Here is a 20749-nt window from a genome sequence, read left to right as displayed (position 1 = left end):
CAAGAGAGTCCTTTGAGCCCCACCCCACCACTGCACCCTCACCTGAGCTCTGTCAGCTGCTCTACCCTCCTGCTTTCCACGCAGCTCCATGACAGCAATTTTCCAGCAATCCTCCAATGTAGCAGTGCCATCTTCAGGCCCAAAACCTGCCCTGCACCGCTGGGGAGCAGCGGCCTGCCCGGGGAGGAGGGAACAAGGTGTCCTGGGGGCAGGCTCAGTGCCCAGGGTACCAACATTGGATTTACTACAGCCCTGTGCTGCCTGCAGCTTGCCCTCACTTTCCAGGTGATCCCAGCCTTGAGAACTGCAAATTCAAGATCCATGTGGGCTTTTCCAGCCTCATGACAAGTCTCCCTTCCACCACTGATTGTTTTTATCCCACATGGGACCAGAGCAGACAGCTCTGAGCCAGTCCCTGGTCATGTCTTCACTCAGAGCCATCTCCCAGAACACAAACTGCCAGCTAAAACCATCCCAGGAGCAGAGGAACTCCTTGGTAGCAAGTGCAAGACTTCTGGGAATTGAGAACATCCAGACCAGGTTTTTTGTACTAATTCTGGTGCTCCCAAACTTCTTGTCCTGGTTTAGGGCAAATTTAGTAGAGAATCTCCAAAGGGGGCCCCTCCAGAAAGCAAACCCACACGGCCCCTCCCCACAACCAGTTTGGGAAGGATTCCTCAGAGAGAAGTGGAAAGAACCTGTTTATTTAACAGGCACAGCACCCCCAGCACACAAAATGAACAATACTGGGTGACACCACTCTGAAAAAGATGACAAATTCAGAAAGTCTCTCTGGGGGTGCTCGCTCTGTTCTCAGTCCCTCAGCGCTGGGGCAGCTGCTGCCCAGAGTAGGCCCCGCTGGGCCACAAGGTGCAAACTCTCGGGGTTTGCCAGGGCCCAGCCCAGAGCAGCCTCGAGTGGTGCCAAAAAAAAAAGGAGAAACAGTCCAGGAAGAAATTTGGACTTTTTAGCTAAAGTAACTAATGAGCAGAGGCAAGAGCAAGCAGAAGCAAAGCAGAAGCAATGTGGGATCTCAGCACCTCAGGACTGATGTGCAGAGTGACCGAGACCACCCTTGGGGGGCTCGGGAGTCCTGGAATGTTGCCAGAAGTGTCTGGTGGCTGGACTTTGATCCTGCACGGGAGACGACACCTGTATGAGGATGGGAGGATTTCACTGGGGTGAATGGTGAAGGGTTAAGTTAATTAGTGTGAAACACAGGGTTTAGGATTTCTGTACAGGGGGGGTCTAAAGAAGTAAGATGGAGGAGTTGGGGCATGTCCTGTTCTTCTTCTTCTTCTTGGCCTCCATCTTCTGTGGTGATGTTGGCACTTTGGGATTAGTTATTACTAAAAGTGCACTGGTTAATAAGGGTAAAAGGTATTGGGGAAAAATGATAAATATTGTATACGTAATTTCGAGTATAAAGATAGGTGACCGCCCCGGGGGCTCTCAGTGTGCTCATGGCTGGCTGCTGTGCAGACCTCTGTCGGGCCAAGAGAAAATCTTTTAGATAAACAATTAATAAACACCGAGACCAAGAAAAGATCTGAAGCCTCTTCTCATCCTTTGAAGCGCGGGCTGTCCAAGGCCACCCCGGGCCTTTCCAGGTCCCCTAAACAGCCGAGAAACCGACAAAGCAAGAGTGAGAGAGCAAAGCGAAAAGCAGAAAAGCAAAAGCAGCACCATTTACTGCCCTGTCTGTGTCCCGCTAGGCTGATAAGAAAACCAAAACAAAGCTTTCACTCTTCAGAGCCAGTCTTGAAAGCACAGAACATAATATCCAGCATGAACAGAACACATGAATGGGGATACAAGCATCATAACATCACCCTAGGATACCTCTGCATTCTGCACCTGTCTGAGCAGCAGCCAGACACAACCTCTGGCTCTCCTCCAGGTCAGACTTGTATTCACCACCACAGCCACCTGCAGCTAGACCTGTGCTCCTAAAGGATACTGAGGTGCCGATTAGCCTTAGACCCAAAATTTTGCAGAAAAAAAGCAACTTACACTAATGCTGTAAGCCAGTGACCCATCTCATTGGGATCATCAGGAACAGCACTCTGATTCCATTATCAAAAGGTGGGATATCCCATGGTGGGATATTTTTATGGGATATTACACTCTACACCTGGCCATGCAGGACCTGAATTAATGTCTACAAACACAGTGCAGGACCTTATGGCACTGTCACACTGGGAGCATTCACAGAGTTCCACCCTGCAATTCCATCTACCTACAAAATCCCAATGTTTCCCTGGATAATCCACATTGAAATGCCACCCTTGCCTTCACTAGAGAGCTCTGGGAGAGACCCTGTCTGCCTGGGGCATGGTGCATCCAGCCTTTTGGAATGCCATCCCATGGTACATCCAGCCCTTTGGAATGCTTTCTGTGTGTGGGATTGATGATCCCAAAATTCCTGTGGCTCCCCCCAGCATGGGCTATGAGCTTGTCAGGTGCCCAGACTGTGCTGGGCTGGTGCTACCCTGGCACTGCCAGCCTAGATCCATGGAGCAGCTGGCACAGAACCTAGGGAACCCTGTAATGGGATGGTTTCAGCACAGCTGAAATGTCTGCATGGCCCTGAGCCTCAAACACAGGCGAGAAATTACAGCTTCCCCACTAGGAACAGGGGATTCTGGCACTTCACAGGGAGAAGTCACCTTTTCCTTTCCAGCCATCCTTCCTCTCTCCTGGCAGCAGATGTTTCACACAAACCTCCTTGCAGCAAATTGGCATTGATTTCCACTGAGCAGCTTATGTCCCAAAAAAAAAGACTCCTTCAACCAGTAAGAGCTACAATTTGGCACCACTCAGCCTAACTGGACAATTTCCCATCAGTGGCACATCAGCCTGTGGGCAGCAAGGCAGAGCAGAGCCCCTCAGTGGATTAGTAGAGCTGGAAGGCTGCAGGGCTCTGCTCAGCACTCAAAGCATTACCTGGTTTGGCCATCAGCACTGCTTATCTTGGGGCCTGGATTAATTAAGCCCTGAAATGCACCCAGGGTGGGATGTAATGATGAGTTACAGCTCCCAGCTGGGTTCCCTGGGTCCTGTGCCAGCTGCTCCATGGGCTGGCAGTGCCAGGGTAGGGCAGCCCAGCAGCTACTTCAATTCAAAGTGGCTGTAAAGAGCTAAAAAGAAAATACAGCTGAGTTCAGAGCAAGCCCACAATGGTGTGGCCATGGTATTTTCATCAGCTTCTTAAGCAGCAGAGGAATTGGCATAGAGGACCTCACCTTAAGTCTGGAACTGAATTTGCTTTGTGGTAGGATGATCCACATGACCTTGAAAAGATCCGTAGCAGGAAAGAGTTTGCCTGTGATGGACAAGCCAGTGCCTCTGTTCTTGGAAGCTGCTCCAATGCCTTTGGTTTCCACACTACGGCAGTTCTCCCCACAACTGGGCCAAGGAAGCCTCAGCACACCTTGCCTGTGTGGTGAATCCTCAGAGGTGGCAGCTCCTACCAAGGTGTCCAGGTGTCACAGGTGGGACAGCCAAAATACACAGAGTATCACCAAACAATTTCAGAAAGCTTCAAGCCATATAGAGCAACGCAACATCACTTCAGAAGGCTGCAAGCATCTGCTCTTCTTGTTCTTTAGCCCAACCTTTCATCCCCTCATGTTCATGCATTGCACCTGTGTGCCCTCTGGTCCCTTTGGTGGTTGGTCAGTGCCCCTGGGCACTCCATTGCTCATTGCTGTCAGTGCTGCTCACCTGCTGCTCACAGCTGTGCCCACTGGGGATGAGGCTGGCCCACAGCTACACTTCCAATTATCACAAACTGTGTGCCTACATCCTGGAGGATTTTTTATAATTTGAAGATATTTGTCTGTGCCAGAGACCCTTGGTCATTCACACAAAAGCAGGTTCAAACTGTAGACATGCAGCAAGCCCATTCCTCTAAGTCATGCACATCCCTAGACCAAGGTCTAGGTATTGATTTTGGTTAAAAAGAGGAGTGGTTCAGAGAGAGGTAAAGGTGTCTGATAAGGAACACTCCAGGATCTGAGTGGTGGCTGCTAATCCTGGCAATGCCACATTCACATGAGGCTTGTAGGGGGTTCAGGATCAGTGGTTTCAGAGCTGCCCTCAGGTTGAGGCATCCAGCTCTTGTCTCCTCTCAGCAGCAGCTTCAGAGGAGGTGACTGATGCACTGCTGTGCCTATGGCACCTGGTTGGGATGTTCAGTCTTTACAAAACTTGGACCTGCAGCCCAGGTGGTACCCAAGTCCTGGATGGACATGGGGGCTGAAGCACCTGGCCCTAGAAGATGTTTCCTTGTGACTGCCTCAAGTGGGGAAAGCCCACCCTTGGTAAATATTTTTTCAGTATCTCTTCAATATGTTGTGTTTCACTTCAGCTTCTTCAAGAAAAGAATCCTAAAGAAAATTCCCAAGGGTGAGGAATATGGTGATCTTTCCATCATAATCAGGATTTTTAGTAAAAAACCCATTTATCTGAAAAGCTCCAAAAGCTAACTATTTTAGCTTTGACCCTTTGGCAGCCTCTGGAACGTGCCCTGCAGAGCATCATTAGGAAAATGGTTCCTTGCAGATTTTGAAATAAAATATATAAACAAGGAAAATAAGAAGGGTCTTGCAAGTTCAGAGGCAAGCTGGGATGCAAACAATGGGATCAGGGCAGGACAAGTGAATGACAGAGGAGTTACCCCAGGTTTGCTCTCTGATCCAAGTCCTTCAATGAATCTGTGGTTATAAGTTTTTTAGGGGATTGATGGAGTTAGAAACTTCTCTTTAGAAACATTACATGCTAACTTGTAAACCAAACAACATACAATCAACAAGAGTCCATCTGGTTCAATAGAAATAGATCTTTATTAATAACATGCACATCATACGTATATTTAAAATACATATACATTTTTTCTACTATTCACTTTAGAAAACAATTTCATAAAAACCTTCAGTCAGGTCCCAGGTAATTTTAAACATTAAAAAGCTTTTTTTTTGTTACAGAACCAGTAGGTATTATTCCAATTATTTGGTGTATAATCACCATGTATTTAACATAATGCAGGCTCATGCATTTCAATAGAAATAGGTGTTCCCTTCTCTGCTTTGTCAGTCGTGTCAAATATATGATGATATACTTGACAACACCTGCCACAGTTGCTGTATGCAGCTGTGATTCCCTCCTGGGAACATTCCACAGGTGGTATTTAAATTCTGGAGACAACTTTTTTACAACTTTCTGAGTTGCTACAAGGGGCTCCTGGTGCTGCAGGCAGCCCAGAGCCCAACTATGGCAGAAACCAGAAAAACAGAAATTCATGAATGTCAGAGAGGAAAGCAATCTGAATAAAGAAAACAGGGAATTGGCAGATCCCCTCTTGTGTTCATGGCAAACTGAGGTCAGGGTTGGGTTTCCCAAGGTCCTGCCAAGTACCAAATCAGATCTGGAGAGAGTGCACAGAGATACCAGCGATGGACGGTTTGCGGATTTACAGAACATTTACAGAGGCTCGAACGAGGGTGGGACTTAAGGCACAATAGTCCATATACTCACACATTCATTGGAAAACAGAAATTCAATTTACAGTGCAAGAGAGATGTGTTGGAGAGCTGAAGCAGCAGCTCGGGGTCACTGTCACTGATAACATGGCAATTGAGGGGGAGCTGGCAGCCCCAGCCCCACACAAGCTCGTGCACATGCTGAGCATCAAGCACACAAGGAGCCTCTCAGGAGGCTCTGAGTGAGGAAATCAGGTGATAACCCAAGCATTTACAGGATCAGGGCCCTAATGTCACAGAAGCATGGAATCATGGAATGGTTTGAGTTGGAAGAGACCTTAAAGACCGCCTGGTTCCAACCCTCCTGCCATGGGTGGGGACACCTGCACTAGGGCAGGATGCTCAAAGTCAGTGCTGGGGCTCTGCACCAGACCCCACCCACACCCACACTCTGGACCCCACCCATGTCCAGCCAGAAAAGCAGCACAAGGAAAACTCAACTCATAGAAACACGAATTACAGCCAAGTGTGCTGCAGTTCCCAGGTGGAAATGAAATGTCCCAAGCCAGTCATTTTCAAAATGATCAGCTCTCCTCACCAAGTCTGTCCTTGTTACCCAGCTCATCTATATTCTCTCTGATGAATATTCCATCTCCAAGGCAACTGAGTCAAAGGGAAGCAAGGACTTTCTTTACATCCAGTGCAAACATAGCCCATATGTAGGAGTTCCTAATGCAGTCATAATAGAACATATATATATATATATATATATATAAAAATCTATCTCACTGAAAGTTGACCACCTACAGACAGATTCTCACATCAGAAGCCAGAAGAGCTGAACTGTAGCTACAAACCCAAAAAAGAAAAATCACTGTATGTAGCTGTATTAAAATGCTGGTACCCAGTAACGTGGCAACTAAATGTTAAAATCAATATAAGTATATAATTCAAAAGGTGTCAAATATTTTGGGAGTCACTTGCAATGTTATTGCACATTTTTACTTCTTTATCACCCCATAAACTATTTTTAAGCATTCAAATCAAAATTTTCAGACCCACTTTTCAGCAGCACCAATCACTGGGCAAAGCAGAAGGCAGTAAAAACTGAAGCAGACTTAAAGCATGTAGAAAAGTGAACCTTTGATTCAATGCCATATCAAAAAGTCAACTATAAAAAACTCAATTTGTTCTCTAGAAAGAAATAATCCATTTTAACAGCTCCTGGATCAAGTGAAAATTTAAAAAAAAATTAGAGACAATGTGTTTTCTTCAAGAAAACAGCACATGAGAAAACCATGAGTAAATTATCATCCTCTGTCCTAGGTAGCCCAAGGAGTTTTGCGACCTGATGCAGATTTTTGTCTGTTATATCTGTTCAGTTATCACAATGCCTTCACAGAGAAGCTTTCAATAGGCAAGAAAGTATTTCCCTCTTTCAGCAGGCAAAGAACCTCTTCAAAGGTGAATCTGACAGGGCCAATGTTTTTTGTTCAGGTGATGTCAAAGACTTTGATCCTACTGAGCTTTTTTCCTTACATTGAAACGTTTCTAATTTTAAGTTAAAAGATTTGTTTATTCAAGCCAGAGCCATCCTATGAATATAAAGAGTCAGCCAGCGAGAGAAAAGAAGCATTTAAGCATTTCCTGTACATGCTGGATCGTTATGAAATCGAGTGAAAATGGACACTAAGAGAAACAAAATTGCGTAACTCAAACCACTTCAGAGTGGAAAATTACATGGTTTGAAAAATCAGAAGACAGGAGCAATTTTCCCTCACCATTCCCCCGGCCCCGGGGTGGCACGAGGCGTTCCCGGTGCCATGGAGGCCAGGGAGCTCCTGGGGGACAATGGCACCTCTGACAGTAGCAAATAGGCCTCTCTGCCAGCTCTTACTGCTCACACTGGGGCTGTCCTACACCCCTGAGCAGCAGCCTGGGCTCTCCCAGCCCCCTGTTGAAGTGGGCATTGCCCCTTCCCACTGGAAACTTCTCAAACCGCATTGAAACCATTTCTCAAATCATGCAAGCAGACCAGCTGCATGATTTTGGGCTGGTGCAGGCCCAGGGGCAGCAGGAATCAAACTGTGCACAGCCAGGAAGCTCTGAGGGTGAACTGCACTGGCTGAGGATTGAAAGACAGCCTTTTCTAAGAGATAAGTAAATATGACTTGTCTCAAAGCAAAAACAGAGATCTGAACATTCATCATGACTAGCAGCACCTCCCAAACAGCACTGCCCTGCTTTTTCAGCCTTCCCACAGTATCTGAGATGTTTATATTCTCCAGTTTGCAGGTTATCCTTGTTTTGAATTACACTGCTGACATTAATTTTTTTTTATTAAAAAAAAAAAAATCTGGATTTTACTGCTTCCTTCTGTCTCCTAAACCTGTACTGACTTCTAACTACTGATACCAGAGTTAACTTTGTTCTTCACACCTTTCGGCTTTTGCCTTTCCTCCAGCACTAACACGTGCCTGGGAGCTGTGATGATATGTGTGACACACACGACCAGGGTGCTCTGAGCAGGGTGACAGGAGGAATCTGACACAAAAAGCACATTCCTGGCAAGCCACAGTATTTGTTCACACTATATAATGCTTCAAAAATAGCATCAGCCACATCTGCAAGAGCAAAGCCTTTCAAAACAAATAAAAAAATTTGGTTCTTAGATATATATGTATATATGTATATGTATATATATATATATCTGCCTCCAGCTGAGTGTGCACTATTATTTACTGTGTTTTAAAGCTTTAAAGTGGTGATAGTCAGCGAGGCAAAGCCAACAGACCTGCAGGACTTTGACAGGCTTTGAACCATCTCGTGTATTTGTTCAGCAGTTCTGGGATGCAGGTCCCTGACAGCTAATTTACAGGCTCATTAATCACATTCCCCCAGATTATAGTGCAATCTCTGCTTCTGGCCCCATGGCTGGAGCATCATCCTTTCCCTAATGTTACTCTTTGGTATTTTCATGACGTAGCTTTGGCAGCTGTGAAACTTTCCACTTGTAGTCATTCCGTTTGCTGAACATCCCACATGCCATAGCTTGTGAATATATATATATTTACATATTTTAAAGTTAATTCCCAGATTGAAATTAGACATTTCACTTAACCTGAAACATTATTACTAGTGCTGAGCAGTTTTATCAGGAGAGCCTCTGAGGTCTTACCATCATCTGTCAGATACATTCATTCTCTATGTTTTTTTTTTTTTTTTCTGCCTTTTATAGTCCACATAAAAAGAAATTGCTGTCTATTCCCTAGCACCAGTGTGAACCTCGGGCCAAACAGCAGATTAGCATGCAAAGAAGTATTCAGGGAAACAGCTAGGGAAAGAGGCAAATGAAGTTAAGGGAACACTGATGATGGGCTGAAGAAACGATCTTTCCTGTGAGTCATTCTGGTTTGCATTAAAATAGCAAAGTAGATACCAGCTAAGAGATAATATAAGTAAAAAGTGAATGCAATTATTTTTTAAAAAAACCAACCCACAAACCCTTGCAAATCTCAGTACAGAGTGTCTGTAAGTAGCAAGCGAGTTCAGTCTCTGAAAATCCTGCGCTAAAGACTGATTCCTTTGGCACTGACTCCTTCATGGTCAAAGCAATTCTCAAAGAAACTTTCTGTCTATACTTTTATAGCAGATAACTTGTGTTTTACTCCTCACTGTTAGACTACTCCACTGCTTCGGGGGCTCCCCTTGCACCGGGGATGGCGGAATTTAACTGCGAAAGGGATTGGGAGCATCCGTATCTACACACAGGTGACTTCAAGTGCAGCTTTTTTTCTACAAACCGCCTTGCACGCAGTCTCTGCAGGTTTAGGACCTCTGTCTTGCACCTCTCTGTGTGCACAGCAAGGTGCTTCACACCGGGGGTTAACAGAGCATTATCCAAAGCACCTTCCACTCAGCTCCCTCTCCGCCTCCCGATGATCATCGCAAACACCTCTGCAATCAGTGCCTCACCTCAACACCTCAACAAGCAGTCCAAGCATTCAGAAACAAACATCAGTGGGTCTAACAGCTACTTTTTTAATTCATTTTATAAATAAGCAACTGAGGATTTTGCTCCAGGTGGCTGCTCGTGTAGCCCATGCCGTAGACGGCGCTCTCTGCGGAGTAAGGCACGATGCGATACGAGTGCAGCTCTTCATAATAGAGCGACTGGGAACAGCACTCCTGCACCATCAGCTTCAGCCGTTTTCGTGCGTCAGAGTAGGCAGTCCTACAGCACGGAGCCTCCTTAAAGTATTCATAGCTCTCCCTCTCTGTCTCTAGGTGGATCTTCCTCAACAGATTGTTAATTAATACCGACCTACGGAGATAGGCCTCGGGGTCGTCCAGGAAGCGCAGCTTCTGCAGAGACAGTTTTAGGATACAAGTCCGGTCCTCTGGTAGTATCAGGTGCTGGGGAGTAAATGGGTGGGTCTTTAGCATCAAGGAATGAAATTAGGGGGAGGGTTGGGGTCTGGAGTGAGGGAGATACTCAATTTTGGACAATACTCATGGTAATCTTTCAAGGAATGAAATTAGAGGAAGGATCGGGTCTGGAGTGAGGGAGATACTCAGTTTTGGACAATACTTATGGTGATCTTTCAAGGAATGAAATCAGGGGAAGGATAGGGTCTGGAGTGAGGGAGATACTCGGTTTTGGACAATACTTATGGTGATCTTTCAAGGAATGAAATTGGGGGAAGGAGTGAGGGCAATAATTTCTTTCAAGGAATGAAATTAGGGGTCTGGAGTGAGGGAGATCCTCACTTTTGGACAATACTCATGATAATCTTGCAAAGAAATGAAGTTAGTGGGAGGGTTGGGGTCTGGAATGAAGTAGATATTCACTTTTGGACAATACTCATGGTAATCTTTCAAGGAATGGAATTAGGGGAAGAGTTGGGGTCTGTAGCAAGGGAGATACCCACTTTTGGACAATACTCATGGTAATCTCTCAAGGAATTAAATTGGGGGAAGGAGTGAGTGCGATAATTTCTTTCAAGGAATGAAATTAGGGGTCTGAAGAGAGGGAGATACTCACTTTTGGACAATACTCATGGTAATCTTGATGTAAATGTTCTTCTTCTGCATATTTTCTCTTAAAGTAAGCTACTTTCGACGTCGTTAATGTCTTTGGTAGGCCCCGATCAGATCAGCTCTGCACAAAAGAGGAAAAAGAAAAGTCAGTATTGGCCAGGGTGGCTGCAGCATCACAGTCAGGGTGTGCAGGGCAAGGAGGGATCCAGAGGGGGTCAACATACCGACTGCAGCCCTCAACCCACTGGAATAACAGCTGAGAGGCTGGCAAATGTGAAGCTGTCTCTGAAACAGCCCCCCTGAGCTTTGCCAGCACAGCCAGCCCCTCTCCCCTCTCTGGAGGGACCACCACAGCCCTGGGCACAGGCAGGGTGTCCTGGTCCTACAGCTGAGTGGGTGTCAGGGCAGCCACAGCCCCACGGAGCAGGCAGGAGATGCCCGAGATGGGAATGTCCCTGACCAGGATGGGGCCACTGTGTCCAGGACAGGGGAGCCTGTGCCCTGCTGGGGGGTGTGGGCCAAGGATTGGGGTTTGATTTCCATCCATCACACACAGAGCTCCGTGGCTTCCCTGGAAAACCAACGCTGAGTGCTCTCACTAGATGGTGGTGTTGTCTCAGAAGAGCAGCACAGCCCCGGTTCAGTGGGAGGGTGATGGAGTGGGTTTGTACTCTGGGTGGCTTCAGTTTTGCCGGGCACAGAGGATGGAGAGTCAACATTTGGGATAAGAAAAGGAATTTATTGGGCTTTTGTCCTGTGGCAAGAGCCCAGGGGAGGGGTGTTCCTCCAGAGCTGAACCCTGCAGAGGACTAGGGCTCTCTGGGCTGCCTCATCTGAGCTTGCTCATCTGCCTGGAAAGGTGACATGGTGCTAATTCAGCATCTTAACAAGGTGCATAATTCCAATGGTACTCAGCCTGGAGAGCACTGGGTCCCTCTGAGAGCCAGGACTGGGCTTTGCTTGGCTATTCACCAGAAAACACGAGGAGACCTGTGCATTTCTGGGAAGCACAATCTCCTCCCACACCCTCCTTTTATAAGAAATTTCTGTTATTTGCTTTTAAATGTCCTTAAAAAAAAAAAAAAAAAAAAAAAAACAAAAAAAAAAACCACCAAAACTTTATTATACTGATGTCTAAAGCCAATCCAGGGGAAGAGAGTATCCAGAACCACTTCACAGAATAAGTCAAAGTCAGGTCCTATGGAAAATATTTTCTCCCCCAAATTGGGATCTCTTTATGGGAGCATTTGAAACTTCGATTTTCTGAAGAAATAAAGGCTTTGGTTCCCTGACACAATAGAAAAGCAATAATGTATTGCAGAGCCAGAACACAGACCTCATGTTGCTGGAAGGATCCTTCCATGGGGCGTGAGGGGCTCCTTGAGTCTCAGCTGCTGCTGGGGGTGCTGAAATACCCACAGAACCATTCCAGGCACTGACAGCATCTCCCCTTCACTGGCAGGAAGGAGAAACGTGTCCTCCCTTCCTTCTACATCAAAAACCCACAAGAAGGGGCTGGAGAAGAAATCCCTTCAGTCAGAGGATTCTTGCATTTTCTCACTGAATTTTAAGGATGGAGGTTTTTCATGAAGGATTCTGCAGGTGTGTGCACAAAACTGACAGGTGGAGTGAAACCCCATTTGGAGTCAAGACCCCTCAGCCCTGCCCTGGGACCCATCAGGACATGGGCTGCACTTCAGAGCAGCATTTCTCCAGGAAAGGGGTTATTGCTCTTACAGCGGGACCACACTGTCAAGGTTCTAGCTGCCCTGGACCCTCACACACATCAGAGATGCTCCCAGCACCCAGCTCAGCTCTCAAGGACAAGGGCAGGGCTATGGTCTTCACCCCTCCACTGGCACAGCTGCAAACACAGCTTTAAATTCATGTGCAGCAACCTCCTCTGCCTGCAGCTTTCATTCCAATATTTGAGTTACCCCAGAGCCTGGGCAGCCTGGATATTTAATTACTCTGATATTGTGTACTCCTAGGTGAAACCTCACTGTGCTATGTCATCTGAGCACAACAACAAATGCATTCATCTCCCAGTGCCATGGGATAGGAGAACATTACAGCTTTCCTCACACTGCTCTGAGGAAAACAAAGGTACAGACAGATGAAGTGACATTCCCAGAGCCACCCAGGCTGTCAGGGCTGGGAAAGAAGCCAAAGCCAGCACACAGGTAGATCCCTTCCTCAAACCAAACCTCTAAATGCTAAAACACACTCCCTAGTGCTTTTCAGGGAAAAGGCTGGAAGCACAGCCTGCGTGCAGAGGAAGCAGAAAATCACCCTGAATGCAGGGGCAGCACAGACAATCACAGCATACAGAGCATCTCAGCTCAGTTCTGCAGCTGCTCTAGCTCCATGCAAAACTCTCCCTTGCTGCTCCAGGCCACGGGAATTCTTCTCCCTGCCCCAGAGATGGAGGGTGATGTGAAATTCAGCATCCCCTGAGCACTGCTGGTGCAGGAGACGTCAGGGAGCCAGGACAAGGGAGGGAGGCCTGGCAGCCTGTGGCTGGGAGGGAAGGAGGGCTGTGGGTTTGCACATGCCACGGGCTGGCTGGCAGGAGCAGGCAGAAAAATTGTATTTTGCTGAGGGACACACATGACCATCCTGGCAGTGGGTTCATTGAGCACCCAGCTGTCATCCCCTTTCTGGGGTTATGTTCAGCAGCAGCCTGGGACACACCCCTGGTTGGCTGAATTTAAATTCCTTACATCAGCTAAAGCAGCAAAGTTGTCACAACCCCCTCACCCCAACACCCACAACTCAGTTTAGGAGCAAGAAAGAGAAACAACAACCGAGCAAACACCAAGAGCATCTCCAGGCTCTGTAAGTTTGGCTTGAAATGTGTTCCCAGTTTTAAATGAAAGACTACATTTGAGGAGCAAAGTCGCCCCAAGCTGCTCAACACCACACCATCTGTCAGCAAATCCCAGCAGCTCCAAATCTGCAGAGCTTGGAGCACCCACTTCCCAGCTCAGCAGCTCCAGGGGCTGTCACAGGTGGCTCAGCTCAGCTCCCCCGGAGCAATGAGTGCTGCCTGCACGCCTGCAGGGTGAGATAGAGCTGGAGGCACCCAAATCCCATCCCAGGGCTGCCCAAGAGGAGTTCAGGGTCTGCTCTTGTGATCAGTGCAGCTGCCATCCCACCACTACTCATTCCATCACCATCTTTTTTGTGGCTGCTGCTGGTGCCCACACATCTCTAAGTTCAGCACCAGCTGTGCCCTTGCACTGTGCCCCCAACAGCAGCAGCGATACTGAGCCCTCCAGGGACCCCTCTCCATGCAGGAGGCTCCCAAGGACCCAGTCTTTCTCTAACCCTCACTGGAATTCAGCTCTCCGTGCCTCTGTGAGTGCCTGGGAGCTGCTTGGCCGGGGTTATAGCCACCCGGGGCTGTAGTAATGCCGCAGTGAATCAGACCCTTGGCGTTTTGTTTAAATATAAACACATTGAATCAGTGCTTTTTGTGTAGAAGGCTATTCTCGCCAGCCAAGTGTTTTGACAGCTCCAGCGAGGTGCTGTGAGTCACTGCCTCTGCCTCACTCCAGCTCAGAGACAGATACATCTTAATCACATTACGTTTTCTCCAGCGCTACACCACAAGTCAAGGCACGGGGCCAAAAACCTCCCAACCAGCCCAGCGCTGAGTCCCCAGCCTGAGCTTTGTCCTTCCAGCCTGGATGAGAGTCGGGAAAGCGCATCCAGCATCCCGGCAGCGCTCAGCCCCAAGCTGAGCTTTGTCCTCCCAGCCTGGATGAGGGTCGGGAAAGCGCATCCAGCATCCCGGCAGCGCTCAGCCCCGAGCCCTGCGCTGCTCCCCGAGGGCTCGGTGCAATTTGCACCGTGGGATCGGCAGCCCCAGGGGTGCCCGGGGTTTGCATCCCGGAACGCAGGGCGCACCGGCTGGAGCTGCCATTAGCGCTAATGGGAGTTCGGAGTAGAAATCCCACTCGCGGCAGTGGGGGAATAGATAAAGGGCTGCCTCTGTCTCAGGCTGGGAGCTCTCAGGGTCAGCTTCTCAAGGGTTTTAATTGTACTTTCAACAAAGCAAAATGTGTCTGTTCCTGTTTGTTTCTCCGGGAATGATTGTGGTGCTCTGTGGCGTGGTACTCGCAGAGTTACTAGGCGCGTTTGGACAGAGGGCTGTCTTATCTAAATCGGGTTGGAAATAGATTTATATCGTGGCAACTTCCCGTTTGAACTGCAAATTGCAGCAAAGTCGCTTCACCTGCCCTCCTGCATCGCCCCGGTGACAGCAGCCCCTCCTCGACATGAATTAATGCCGGGCGATTTCCAGTCTACCCGAGACAGGAGCTAGGACGGGGTTTAAAAAATTATTGAACATCCAGGGAAAAAAACACCTGAGCTTGTGCCTTTGCGTCTCAAACAGCAGAGAGGGATCTGCAAGCCCCGTCACAGAACTTGTTACGTGAGCCCTTGGGAGCATCCCCTCACCTGCCTGCTCCTGCACCTTCCCTGCCTTTCCTCGGGAGGAAAATTCCTCCCTGCCCGCTCAGCGCTGCAGAGAAAGGGCTCGTCGGAATCGATGCTGTTTGGTTGTTGATGCAGACACCTGCAGGGAGTGAGCACGGAGCCGGCCCCGCCGGGCTGGTGACTCAAATGTGCCGCTGCCCTGCAGGGTTCCCATCGCAGCCTGAAGGAGAGCGATCAATAGGCGAGCTACGGCTGCCTGAGCCGGAGACCTTCACTGAGCATCCCTTGTGTGCTCAAACACTAAACCTGAGGCTCCTGAGCATACAGAAACCGGCCTTTATCATCAGCAGGAGATGTGACTTTGACATGGCAGGACGCATCATCGTGTCCTTGCTGCTGCTGTCAAAGTGCGGTGACAAACTCCCCCGTCCCCAACCTTCAGAGCCCTCGCAATCAGGGGGTGCTCAGCTGAAACGTGCTCCTGCTTTCACATGCTCTGCTGCCGCTTTTCTCCTCTCCCAGGGCGGCACAAGCAGCTGGTCCCACTGTGGGATTCCCAGCTGATCATGCAAAGCTACCAGACCACGGGCAGATGAACATGTGGATCGAAAACACATGCCAGCCCCGGGATTTCACACGGCTGCCAATCGATGGCAGCCCTTCTAAGCATATCGAGCCCCTCTAGCATATCAGCCTTATCAGGCAGAGCAAGCCCCCTTTCACTGCCTCACGGGGAGCTGGGGACCCCCAGCCGCACTCCTGTCTGCTGCCTTTGCACTTTAAAACCGCCTTTTAGTTTGCTGATTGCTCTGCAGAGCTCCCTAATTGCAGATGCTCCCTGGGCACACATGTGTACAAGGCACAAGCATCTGAATGGCCCTCGTGAGGGCATGAAGGCATGAGACTTAATGGCTGAGTGACTATTCCTGTCTCCCTCCTCAGAGTCCCACTGCTTTCCCCTACAGAATAAATTAATAATTCCAGGTTCACCCCCTTTCGACATTAATCCTGATAAATTCCCTCACTCCGCCCAACCGGCTGAAGTTTGCAAACTTGTTTGTTACCTGAGGGTGCGGAGTCAGTCTGCAAAGGGTTCTGGGGTAATCTCAGCAGTTCTGGTAAGATTTCCCCCTCGCACGGGCTCAGCGAGCATTTCTGGCAGCACGGCACTGCTGAAGGGTCACCTGCCGTGGTGGATCAAGGAGAAACACTCATGGCTCAGGTGGCAAAATCAGGACAAACACGGCGAGCAGTTGGACCACACGAGGACAAAGTGCTATTTCAGCATCCCCACAGGGCTTAGTAACAGGGATAAATAAGAGTTCTGATGTTACACCCAATTCTCTAACTTTGACCTTGCTTTCTGGAGTCCCTTTCACACATCAGGAAAGCAGATAAAACATTAAGAAAAAAAAAAAAAAACATTTCAGTCTCTCAGTGGTGTAGCTATAATCCACTCAGAGCAAATGCTGCAAAAATACAGCTTGCTCCTCTAAATATCCGGATGTTTCTGGAGCTAGAACATTAATTCTGCCCCAATCACCTCTTAAAATGGCACATTATTTTCTCCATTAATTCTTGTCAACCTCAGAGGAAAGCTAAAGGGCTGCTATTAAAACCATGCCATTATTTTGAGTAGCAGCATTAATTCTCTATCATACACGCTCACACTGCCTGCAGAGCAGCACAGGTCTGGGGAAAGTCAGATTCCCATTTCTCTTTAACAGGGTGCACATTTCAGAGTTTGCCCGACACATTTTCCAGGCTGATGCCTTGCCTTCCGGGTGAAGTATTTGGCACGCTGTAGTAAAAACATCTCCCACTCTCATGGGGGAAAAAAACCACCACAGATACATGTGTATACCTAAACTCTGCACTTTTACACGCGTGTGCCAGAGGCACTCAGACTTTTTGAGCACATGAACGAAATTAGACATGTCTAAATGCTGCAAGAGAGAAAGGAAAGGAGAGCTGCTATGTGTGTGTACTCGTGTCTCGCAGCTATAAGACAACTAAATTTAGACAGTTGTGTCATCCCAGAGGATGACAGCATTAACAGGGGATGGAAAGAGGAGATATGGTTACTTTGCAGAGTTCAGCTCTGACCGTAAAAAGAGGACTCTGATGGAAATGACCTTTTCTAGAGTCCGGCAGAGCAGCAGCACCTCTGCCCGTGGCACTGCGGGACGCGCGGAGCCTCCCCCCGGCTCTTCCCTCTGCCCGCGCTGCAGCAAAGCCACGGGAGCTCCCAAACAAACGCAAAACTTCCCCTGCACGCCAGCAGCCACCTGCTAAACCCTCCGGAGCACATCCCGCCAGCGAAGCCCCGCACCACCTCCCTGACACGGCCACAACATTTCGCTGTCCCCGGGCACCGCGGGCTCGGTGTCACTCACCCAGCGAGCCCCGGCTCCAGCGGGAGGGAGCGCTGCTCCGTCCTTCCCTCGCTGCTCCTGGCGGAGTGGCGGCGGTGCTGCTGGCGGCGGTGGCGGCTCCTGCGGGTCCCTGCAGCCACTGAGGAGCGCATCACCTCCCGGCCGCAGCCCGCGGAGGTGGGTGCCCAGATGCTCCCCGCGCGGATTGGTCCAGCGGGAGCAGATGTTGCCCGGTTGCTAGGAGCGTTGCTAGGAGCGCTGCTAGGAGACGGTGACGCTCTCTCCATCACTGGCGCGACTCGAGGCCGCGGGGAGGGAGGGAGGGAGGGAGGAGGAGGAAGAGGGGAGGAGGGAGGAGCGGGTCCCCACCGCCACCGGGATGCTCCGCGCCGGGCCGGGCTGCGGGGTGAGCCGGAGGATGGAGCGGGTGCCGCGGCTCAGAGCGGGACGGGCGGTGAGGAGCTGCCAGAACAGGGAGGGGGGAGCAGCCCGGGGATGAGGAGGGCGAGGGGACCATAAAAGCTCCTGTCAGGGCGGGCTGAGGGATGCGCGGAGCGGGCCGGCAGCCGCGGAGGCGCCCGGCGCTCGCTGCGGCACTGAGAGGAGAGAGCTCTGCTCGCTTCAGGGAAAGACCGGGAGAAATACAACCCAGTGCCTGGAAGGGCTGGAGGGAGGGGAGTCAATTCGGTGCTGCTGGCAGAGACCAGCTCCTTTACTGGGCCATGTTCCTTACTGGGTCATGACCTTCTGCTCTCTTACTGGGTCATGTTCCTCTTCCCTCCTGATTTATGATTCTCCCTTTTCCCTCCATCAGATCCTGGCCCACTTTTTCCCCTGAGCTTTTGGGGTATTCCACCACAGTGCCCCGGGTCCCACCCTGGCACTTACACCCATGATCCCATGGCCAGAAATTGGATTGCTGTAGGATAAAAATCTGCACAGCAATACCACCAATACCACCCAGACCTCCTCTCAAATAAAAGAGCAGGTCACTGTGGGGTACGATAACTCCTGCATCACAGACAGATTTTACTGCTGAGCACACTCCTTAAGGCAATAGGTGGGATACCAGGCTGAGTCTGCCCTCACAACCAAGGGTCCTCCCAGAAAGTCTCAGAAAAACATTAAAAAGAGTCAGCAAACTCTTACCTGTATAATACAGTGTGCAGAAAGAGGGGAAATCCCTTTTCCTGAAAGCCTAGCTCTGTACGTAAATACTGGCAGATAGGAAAGTATAAAAAAGAAAAAAGTATTTTTTAAAAAACACACCAGCTATGTGTAGGGACCTTCCCTGGAAGAAGTGAGTCACTGCCAGAGTGAAAAGGAGTTGCACAACATGAGCTTTTCTGGACAGCCAGATTGGTGCCAATGGCTGCACTGGAGTTACTGGCTCAGATCAGCCCCAGCACCAAGCCTGGGCTTTGGTCAGGACTTGTCTGCAAGAAGAAACATCTCTAGACAATAAATTTTCCTCTGTACCTGCCAGCTGTGTCCATTTCCTCTCAACTACCATGGCTGACCCTGCTGCTCCTGACAGACTCACGTTCATGCCACAGCCTCCCTATCCAAGCACTCAGTCCAGCCCAGAGAATCTCAGAATGGTTTGGGTTGGAAGGGACCTTAAAGATCATTTTGTTCCACCCCCTGCCATGGGCAGGGACACTTCCCACTACACCATGTTGCTCAAAGCCCCATCCAGCCTTACCCTGAACACTTCCAAAACAACCACTGCCACCTCCCATCCTGGCACTAAAGGTGACTCAAAGGCTCAGACAGTGCCAAAAACAAGGCAAGGCGCAATGGGAACATATTCATTTTGACAGCCTTTGAAGCTCCTGGGCAGTTCCCTGTTCCTCTGGGATCTGTAAGATGTCTAATGCATATTCTATCAAGTCATGTCACTGCTGGAAGGACACAGGAGTTCCCCTCCCTCTGATTGCTCCATGAAGGTTCTGCAGAGGTTTTTGAGCCAGGCTTTGTCCTCTTTCCTCTTAGACAGTGGAAATGGAGGCACACTGCATTTGGCATCCACCTGGATCAATATCTCACCTAAATTTGGCATCGACCTGGATCAATATCTCACCCAAATTTTAACAAAGTGGGTTTTGGCAAGCCTGAGACTCACCTAGCACATGTCAGTGCAGCAGCCTCAGATCAGTTATTCCCTTGACTTGGATCCCCTGGCTGCATTTGCTACTCAGTGTGCACAAACATGGGCACACATGGCTCCCCTGGTCTCTGCAGCTTGAGGAAAGATCACTCAGGGCCACATATTTACTTCAAATTATCTCTGAAGCTCTGCTTCTTTTATTGAGAAGTCAAATGAAACTCCAACTAATTTCAAATTTGAATTTTCTAGGACAATAGGAAGGCACTGGAATTTAATTGATTTGGATTACCTGCCTTATTATTATGCTGTCAGTAGCAGCAGTTCAGGTTGGTGTAATGTTAAATTTACTGTGAGGTGAATGTGACATTTCTCTACTGCTGAATCGAGGACTTGAGCGATTCTTCAGCTCTTCACAAAGATGTTGTAATTAATTCAGTAACATCCCTTCTGTGAGCAGAGATAGAAAAGGAAGACACAGAAGCACCTACTCCATGCTTAAGAGCTGAATGAACGACAGCATCACTCACTCCTATCTCTGTGGAATTTACTGCAATTTTTTAAAACATTCAAGACAATTTCTGCTGCAAAGACAAACCTTCCCCTCTCCTGTCAGCACAAAACCAGGACTTACTAGCAGGCAATAATAACACAGCCAAAAGGCCAGCTGTGTTTCCTCAGCTGGATCCAAGAAGTGTTTCCATCCCCTGATCAGCCCTGAGGAAATTCTTCCACAATCAGAGTGTAGCTGCTTTTCCTTGCCCACTTCCCAAGGGGGCAGATCCCCTGCCAGTGTAAATCAGCTCTGTTCTGCTGGCTCAAAGGAAACTCCATCAGGAAGAAGAGATGCCCCATCCCATCCCATCCCATCCCATCCCATCCCATCCCATCCCATCCCATCCCATCCCATCCCATCCCATCCCATCCCATCCCATCCCATCCCATCCCATCCCATCCCATCCCATCCCATCCCCTTCCTCCTGCCATGGAAGCTCAAGAAATCACCTCTCTCCTTGTCTGGAGAGGAATATTCCCTTCTGCCTGGTCAGGAATCACTGCCCAGCTGACTCACACACTGTTTTAGTGCAGCAGAAATTAAACAGACCCATGAGCTGGGACCAAAGTCTCTATTGACAGGGATATTATTTGAGAAGATAAGATTTTAAATGTGTGCTGCACAAGATAAAGCCTGGACAGGCAGACAATAGAAGAGCAGCTTTTTCCTTTCATTTTAGTTTTTCGAAAGCAGGATTGCCTGACATATTCAGTGCTATAACAAATACATGTTTTTAAATGGT

The 20749-nt window shown here is 48.9% G+C and overlaps 1 long non-coding RNA gene across 1 annotated transcript; it reads right to left on the bottom strand.

Moving 5' to 3' along the window:
• Positions 1-4828: 4828 nt before the first annotated feature.
• Positions 4829-17572, bottom strand: LOC134420064 (uncharacterized). Its single transcript, XR_010028231.1, has 4 exons — positions 17366-17572; positions 16034-16153; positions 10528-10644; positions 4829-9899 (listed from the first exon to the last, which is right to left on the bottom strand). It is a non-coding gene; the product is annotated as an uncharacterized LOC134420064 (long non-coding RNA).
• Between the last annotated feature and the right edge of the window lie 3177 nt (positions 17573-20749).

This window comes from Melospiza melodia, chromosome 6 (genome assembly GCF_035770615.1).
Source record: "Melospiza melodia melodia isolate bMelMel2 chromosome 6, bMelMel2.pri, whole genome shotgun sequence".
Taxonomy (NCBI): domain Eukaryota; kingdom Metazoa; phylum Chordata; class Aves; order Passeriformes; family Passerellidae; genus Melospiza; species Melospiza melodia.
This window is presented reverse-complemented; position numbering and strand designations above follow the sequence as displayed.